Source organism: Haliaeetus leucocephalus, unplaced genomic scaffold, assembly GCF_000737465.1.
Source record: "Haliaeetus leucocephalus isolate CR32 unplaced genomic scaffold, Haliaeetus_leucocephalus-4.0 Scaffold1000, whole genome shotgun sequence".
Taxonomy (NCBI): domain Eukaryota; kingdom Metazoa; phylum Chordata; class Aves; order Accipitriformes; family Accipitridae; genus Haliaeetus; species Haliaeetus leucocephalus.
In genome coordinates, this window is record NW_010973436.1 from 2,541,236 (window position 1) to 2,549,609 (window position 8,374).

Sequence of the window (8,374 nt, forward strand, 5' to 3'; positions counted from 1 at the left end):
GCACCCCCCTCTGGGCCGCAACGCGGGCTGGGGGTTTGGACCCGCCGCTCCAACTCCCGGTGCTTCGGTTTTCCCCGCCTGTGAAATGGGAGCGAGGGGCCCTGGCAAAACCTCCTTGTGGTGCCGGATGGCCACTCGCCTGCCCGTGGTGGTGGGGAGCGGGGGGGGTCATACGGTGCTGGGTGTCGTTTCGGGCTCCCCGTGCAGCTCGTTGCAGGGTTTCGTGGTGAGCACGCGTGGCTGAGCCCTTTGGAGGTGACAGGCTGTGAACCCCACGGTCTCATCTCTGGGGGTGGCAGCTGGTGGCCCTGCGGGGATGACGTTCGCGTAGGGCTCTGTGTTGGCACAGCCGATGGGATCCTGCGGCAGAAAGGTCCGGAGAAACACGAGTGTTCAATTGCACGAAGCGTGTCCCATCCCGGTGGCGCAAATCCCGCCAGAGCGTGTCCCCTCACCTGGTCCAAACGGATGCAACACTATGATGTCCCCAGCGTCCCCCATTACGTGTCATGAGACAGCAGCGGCACCGAAACCCAGCGCACCCACTGCGCACATCACCGCCGCCTTCCAGCTGGGCACTGGGTGTGTCACGAGATGTGCCAGGTCTCAGCTGGCTAAAGCCAACCCGGAGCTCATCCTCAGCCATCGTCTTATGAGCCAGAGGCACAAGAAGGTGACTTCAGTGCACTTCAGGGCCGCGCTTCACCCTGTAAGGAATAATGCCGGGAAAAGCTTGCTCGCAGGTGGCTTGCGGCTGGCAAGCGAGATGCAAGAGATGGAGGAGGTTGGTTTATCCCCTTCCCCCTCACCGCCGGAGGGATCGGTACAGACCCGGAGCGTGTGCTGGCAGAGCTCCCCCGGCTGCGGGGGGTGGCCGGGGATGGGACAGCAGAGCTGGAGCTAATTTTAGGAGGTGGGCAGAGCCTCGCGGGAAGCAGCCGGCTGGAGGGATGTGTCGCGCCGTGGTGCCCGCGAGCATCGAGAGCGAGCGTGGGGGTCCCCCGGTCTGAAGATGCTGCCATGGGTCAAGGAAGTGGCCCCGCATCGGCAGCCTGGTTTTCCACTGTGGGCAAGAGCCATGCCACCGCCGATACCCTGGCTGCTGGAGGGGTGGCGGGTTTGAGGACACGCACAAAGGGCAATATCCTGGACGCCTGGACTCCCGGCTTGCATTACCCAGGGTGCGGTTGAGCCCCGTGCCGCTCCGTGCCTCAGTTTCCCCATGGCCGTCTCGCCGGCGCTCCCCCCCAGCGGGGTGCGGTGGAGGCAGGAGGGCTGGCCGGGCTCGGGGATCCTCGCCTGGGAGCGCCAAGCCTTATTATTTCCCCACGACTGTCTCCTCCTCGCTCCTCGTAAAATTAGATCCAGCTGTTCACAATAGCCACTAACTTCTCTCCGGAAGATGTTCAAAGTTTACAGACGCGGAGCGGCGCGGCGTGCGTGGAGGATGGGCTGCCGTTCCCATGCCAGCTCCTCGCCGCCCGCCCTTCCCCCAGAGGCAGCCAGCTCCTGCTTTTCCCCCCCACTCCCCCCCCCGGCTTAGGCAATTCGAGTTTTGGAAAAAGCACACCCGCACGCAGGCACGCGAGCCCCCGACCCAAGCGAGCGTCGGGTTTTTATTAGCAGGAAGATCTGGGCGCTTCGCAGTCCAGGAGCAAAGGTCTGGTGCAAGACCCTGCTTTTTCCCCTGCCCAGCTTCTTGCCTGCGTGCTTGGTGGACGAGTTGGGCAGGGTGCTCGCTTGGTGCTCGCCAGCGCCTGTGCTCATCTATGGCATGAGTTTGGGCTCCGGTTCTCGCATGGGGCGGCCGCTGTATCCCGCTTGCAGCCTTGCCCGGGTGGCATCATGGAGCGGAGGGGTCAGGGTCAGGGTCCGGCTCCGATGTTTGGACATCGGCGTGCTGGGCAGGGGGCTAGCATGGCATGCTGGGCTCTCCGGCACTCTTGGGCCATGCTTCTTACTGGAGCTCCTTCTTTTACCAAGAATACTGCCTTCGTGTATTTTTAGCAACTTTCCTCCCCGAGGATTCCAGAGCAATTTTTCAATCTGCGGGAGCAGGAGTTGCTGTGCCCGTTTCCAGCTCGCAGCTCGGGCAGCGGCGAGAGGTGCTGGGAGAAGGCGATGCTCTGCCACGGGCACCCGGTGTGCTCCTGGCATGCAAGAGAGTTTGATTGCCGGGCCGGTCTGGGGTGATGGCACACAGTAAAATGGTGCGAAACTGAAATATCCCTTTCTGGGAATAAATTGCCGATGCGGTTTGTGCGAGGCAGTGCGTACGGGCTCGTGCATTAAATGCAGGACCTCAGCTTGGTGCTGCCCTGAGCTTCGTGAAGTCAGCGCAGGAGGGCAGGGAAGCGTGCCTCCTCGCAGGGGTGACAGTGGCCAAGTGACATTGCTGTGTCACGTTTTGCCCGACTCTGGCAGCCAGGGACATCTCCATGTCTCAGCTGGGACGGTAACGCCTGACAGCCCCCCACTGCCTTGTGTCTTGGGTGCCTGGGGGGGGGGGATCAGCTCTTGCAACCCCCCCACCCCGCCGGGTTTCTCCTCTTGGTCACTCAGCCGGGAGCGCGGTGGTGGTGGCCCCGGGCTCCGGTGGGTGCCACGGTGCGGGCAGCGGGCGCAGCTGCTCCCCGGGCAGGGTTGGGTTTCGCGGGGGTGGAGGCGGCTGGGGGCGGGTGTGAAATGCATTGCAGCCTTCCTCCTCCTCCTCCTCCTCCTCGCCTGGCAGCCGGCGGCCCCTGGAAGACGTTTTCCCTGGCCCTGCTGCAATAGCATAAAATGGGGTCAGCGGCACCCGAAACTCCTCCGTGGAGGCATTTCTTCTCCCAGGAGTGGGTCTGAGGGCTGGCAGGGTACCCGGGACGCCTGGCCCACCCAGGTGGTGGGACACCAGCCCACTGCAGGCACGGGGCTGCCTGGCCCGGGGCTCCCCCGGGGCTCCCCTAACCCCAGAGACCCTTGGCTTCCCCTTGGGACAAGCGGTGCTGGGAGTCTCCGGGGACTTGGGACACAGTGGCCACCCTGAGCTCATCTTCAGGGGATGTTCAGTGGGAAACATCCCGGGATGGGAGTATTTTGACGCAGGAACAAAGCAAATTCAATGGTCCCCAGCGAGTGCCATGCCCGGCGCTGGCCATGCCACAGGCTACCGACGCTGGGGGTGTCATGGGATGGCCATGGCGGTGGCCTGTCCCCGGCAGCAAACTTCAACCCTGTTGTTTCCATCCAGCTCGTTTCATAACGCAGAGAGCAATTAATGCTGCAAAAGCTTTCTATTTATGCGCTGCTGGGTGAAACGCCCCGTCCTGGCTGGGCAGGGCGGCCGTAATTGGGCCAGGGAGGGAAGCTGGGTTACGGTGTCCGTCTGTCCCCTGCCCTCAGGTCTTGAGCCTGGAGGCTTGAGCAGAACCGGCTCAGGTCCTCCAGCAGCCGAAACCCAGCTCTGCTGCCCTACCGGGGCTGGAGGAAGAGGAGGAGATGGAGGAGTTGGTTTGCACGCCCGCGGTTCTGCCGTTAGGAGGGAGCGTCTCGGGCTGTGGCCTGGGGTTTGCCTGATCCTCTCTGTCTTCCCTGCCCAAATTTTTTGGGGGCAAATCACTCAAGTTTCCTCCTTGTTTGCCCACAGCCCTTTAGGACGAGGGGTCTGAGCATCCCTCAGCCTCGTGCCGCTGAGTGAGGACCAGCTGCATCCTTGCTGGGTGGGGGCTCAGGGCTTTGCTGGGAGCTGGCGGACCCTTTGGCTGCGGGGGGCTGGCTGGAGCTGGGGGGCACGTGCCCGGGGCAGCCCTGGCAGCGCCACGGACCCCGGTGGGATGCTGCCACGTGGCCTCCTGCGGTTTCCCCGCTCCGATTGCTTCCTGAGCCGCCCGCCAAGCCGGAAGGGACAGGAAGCGATAGAGGGGAGGAAATTAGTCGGGCTGTCTCACGAGGAGCCGGCTTGGCGCATGGGGGGCTCTGCCACCGCCTGGGTCCCCAGCCCACGCCGTGGGTCCCTTTGGGGAGAAGGTGGCTGGTCCTCCCCAGCAGGGAGGTGCAAACCTGGGTGGGAGGGAGGAGGGCGGCCGCCTTTCCCTTCCCAAGCCGGGGAATCCCTCACCGCAGCCGGAGAGCTGTTTGGAAGAGGAGCGCGATGTAAACAAACCTCCTTCCACCGCCCTCCCCGCCAAGCTGGGTCTCGCTCGGCCGCTGTCGCCCGCTTCGATGGGTGCTGGTTGTTCCTGGGACGGCCACGTGCCAACCGGGACGATGTCCCTTGTGGGACCGGGGCAGGGTCTGGGGCAGGACATGGGATGGGGCATTCCCAAAGGGTCCCTGGGCGAGCTGCCAGGGATACGGGGTTCCTGCAAAAAGCTCTTGGCTATCGCAAGAAAAGTGCTGTAGGGTCGTGCTCAGCCGAGCCGAGAGCGTCCGGGCTCTGTGCACGGTGCTGGAGTTGGTAGCGGACAGGGTGGCATCTTCCCTGGCATGTTGTGGCCTTCCTGGGGTCCCCCGGGAACCCCAAGGCTTTCAAGTTTGCTTCGAAGGGCTCTCCGGAGCTGGTGGCTCTGTCGACAGTGCGGGCAGCCTTTCTGCCCGCCCTGTTCCCAGCTGTGTTACGAGGTGGGCAGAGGCGGCAGCGGGGATGCCACCCCCGGCCATAGAAACAAGGAGCACGTTAATGACCCCTGCCCAAAATGAGGAGCACGGTAACGAAGGCCTCTACCTGCCTACAAATTGATGCCTGCTGTCACACCCCCAACCATGTTGTCGCTGAGCCCCGATGTGCTGGGGGGGGCACGGGGAGGAGCTGGGGTGCCCGGGAGCCTCGGCTTTGGGGTTTGATCATTTGGGGTCTTGCAGAGCTTGCTGTGTGATGGAGCAGCCCCTCTCGGTGTCCCCACCGGAGAGCTGTCCCTGGGGACATCACCGCAGCGGGGCCAGGGTGGCTTCCCAGCCCCCCTCCCGAGCCGGCCACGGCGGGGGGCTGCACGCTCAGCACCGGGGAGGATGGTGGCTCCTTTCCCCCATTGCCCCCCAGGGTTCGGGTGCCACCGGTCACGGTGATGGGGAGGGGGTGACGGTGGTCTCTTGCGTCCCCCCCGCCGGGGCTGGCGTGGGTGGCGGTGCTTTGCCTGTGCTGGTGCGAGGCTGAGCACCGCGCTGTGCCATGCCTGCCCGGGCTTGTCGGTGAACTTTTATCCTTTTGCCGTGGGGTCTGGGTGCAGGGCGGGAGGGAGGAGGGCTGGATCGCCCCAGGCCCCCCGCATGGGAAGGCGGGATGGAGCCGGGATGCAGCTAGACTCCCCCCAACCTTTGCAGGGTCTGCTGGCCTCCCCATTGTCCCCAACGCCGCGGGGGATCATCCTGTGGGGTCCTGGTGCTGCTCCGCCGTGGGTCAGGGGAACCCCCGGTAAGGAGGGGACCTTGGGGCTGCTCTGCCCCACACTTTGTCCCCCCGGATGGTGTCAGCTGGGGACATGCTGTGCTGCAGGCCCCTTCGTGCAACGGATGCCGGTGGCCATGCCCTGCATCCCCGGTGGTTCAGGGGGATGTTGTGACAATAGCCAGCCCCCCCCCAGTTTGCAAAGGGTGAGAGCGGCAGCCTGGGGGCTGCACCCAGGGAGGGGTGACACCGGAAGGCAGGGGTGGCCGGGGCCAGCGCCAGCAAGGAGCACGTCAAGAGGCATCGGTCCCTGTGCCGTGACACTGGCCAAGGCAGAGCTGGGTGGCGTGGCAGGGTGCTTGGCCAGGTGGGTGGTGGGGCATCGTCCTGCTGCTTTGGGCAGACCCCGGTTCTTTGCTGTGCACCCCAGTGCAGCTGGGACAGAGGGGTTTGGGGCAGTGTGGGAGCTGCTGGGGTCGTGCTTCGTGGTACATGACGTGGGGCAATGCTTTTGGGGCTGAGCACGCTGGGGAGGAGGAACACGCCGTTTCCCCCAAATGGGCAGCATGGGATAGGGATGGGAACAGCGTGCTGCCCCATGCCCAGGGGCTTTGTGGGGGCAGTGGGCACCTCTGCCCACGTCGCGGCCCCACAGCCCTCGGCTCTGAGCAGTGATGTCCCCGTGCTCCCAGCCCTGAGTGCTCTCTGCCACGCTGCCCCGCACACCCTCGACCCGATCCCTATCTCGGCTGGTTGTGCTGGTCCCGGCAGCACCCTGCTCCTGACCTCGACACCCGCGCCCGGCCCCAGCGGGGTGCCCACCGCACCACTCTGACCACAGCCGCTGCCGCCAAAATATTTCCTTCCCCCCACCCACCTGAAAACACCCGTCTCCCAAGCACCCCTCCCTCTTTACAACCCTCCGCTTTGCTTTTGCAGGGTTTAAAGAGGCTTCTCGTTGCTTTTCCAGGCTCTCCAGCCCCAAACAGCTCTCGCTGACCAGGCAGCTGCCTGCAGCCTGGCTGCCTGCACAAGCCCCAGGTTTCCCTCGCGTCCCCCACACGCGGTGCCAGGGCTGAGCTCTGCGAGCCCGTGGGAACGCCGTCCCCGTCTCCTGGCGCAGCCTTGGCCTTGCGGGGAGATAAGGGCTGCCCTGGCGGCATCCTCCCCTGCCTGCTGTGGGCACCCATCCCGCACCCGCTGGGGGGACCTCGCAAGGGTGCAGCCCCCCTCCAGCACCCTCGAAAGCCTTGGGCTGGAGCGTGGCACCCCACAAAAGCAGGGTGCAGAGGGGTGAGCGAGCTGGGTGCAGGGGCACCCTCCTGGCATGGGTGCCAGCAAGCATCCCTGCTCACGGCGGGGTGAGCATCCCCACTGCGGATCGATGGTCCTGGGGTGCCCAAGCCCCGCAGAGATGCCTGCATCGTGCAAAGGGGCTTCTCCCCCTGGTCCCCGGGGAGCAGCTGGGAGGCAGGAGCCGGTGACATGTTTTCCAGCAGGTCTGGTCCCCTCCCTGCCCGGAGCAGGTCTGGCCGGCGGTCCCTCCGCAGGCTGTCCAGCCATGCCGGTTTCCTAATTGCTCCTGTTGTTGGTGTTTTGTAAGGGCTGGGTGGAGCGCTCGGCCGTGCCTTGCGTCAGCGCGGTGCCTTGCACCCTCCCTCCAGGAAATCCAATGTCTCGGCCTGGCCAAAAGCAGGTTTGGTGGAGGAGGAGCTGCTTCCTCGCACCTTGGCCGAGGCCCCGGCATCGCCCTCCCTCCTCTCCTCGCTTCCCCAGAAAGGCTGGGTTGGGGTTTCCCTGCCAGGGGCGCAATGGGGTGGGAAGGGGCTGGGGGTGCTGGGAAGGGGGACTGGAGAGCTTCTGGGGAATGGGGGGACATGTGTGCCGCAGGCTGGGTGTGCAGGCAGCCGGCACCCTGCTTGTGCGGGCAATGCCCGGGATGGGGACGGTGACCCAGGGCACTGGTCACGCTGTTTGTTCCAGGATCCTGCCTGCAGTGGTGCAGCCAGCCCTATAGATTTGCTTTCAGCCCTATAGCTTTGTCTTTGGCCCCAAAAGCACCCATCAGTCGGGGAGAGCAGGGGGTCTGGTTGGTCCCTGCAAAGCCACCCCCCCCCAGCACCAGCTCCTGGGGATTTCCCCTCTTGGGGTGAGCTGATGGCAGCCCCGTAGTGCTGGGGGGTCCTGGGACGCTGCTGGGTCCCGGGCTGGCACAGGGCTGCGGGGTCCCAGGCCACTGTGGGATCTCAAGGCTGGGGGCTCCTGAGCTGCTACTGTGCAGCTGGGGGGGTCCTGGGCTGCCGTGGGGTCCCAGGCCACCGTGGGCTCTGGGGTCACTGCAGGACTGTGGGGTCTTGGGCTGCTGTGGTGCAGCTGGGGGGTCTCTGGTTCCCCCATGTCTCGGAGGTCCTGGTCTGCAGGGGGGTCTCGGGCTGCCATGGCGCAGCCGGGGCTCGGCACCTGGCCGAGGCAGCCACACACACCATTGTAGGCGCCGCGCTGGGACGGAGCCCCGCTGCGCTTGCTGGGCTGCAGGGTGGGGGGAAGCAGGGGGGTCCCACCGGGACCGTCCCCACGTGCCACCCTTGCCGTCCCTGCCTGCCGCCTCGTCCCGGTCTCCCGCTGCCCTCCCATCCCCGACGCTCCGCTCGCTTTGGACAACCCATCCCTCCCGGGGGCTGCCTCGGCGGAGCACCCCGGCAGCAAGCGCAACCGAGACGCCGCGGGACTCGGGGTGTCACGGGACTCGGGATGCCGTGGGACTCGGGGTGCCGCGGGACTCGGGGTGCCGCAGGCCCGTCCGACACCGCTGCCGCCATCCCTCCCTTGGCCGGCTGGCTCGATCCTACAATCCAGTTCTCCTTATTTGGCCACAGTGCTCGGCAAGAGGGGGAGCGGCAGGCGGGGGGGGACGGCGGGCAGGGGCGGGCGGCGGGGACCCGGAGGGGCTGACATCACATCACGACGAGGGAGAGAGAGATGGCGGGGGGGGGGGGAGGTTTTTTTTTT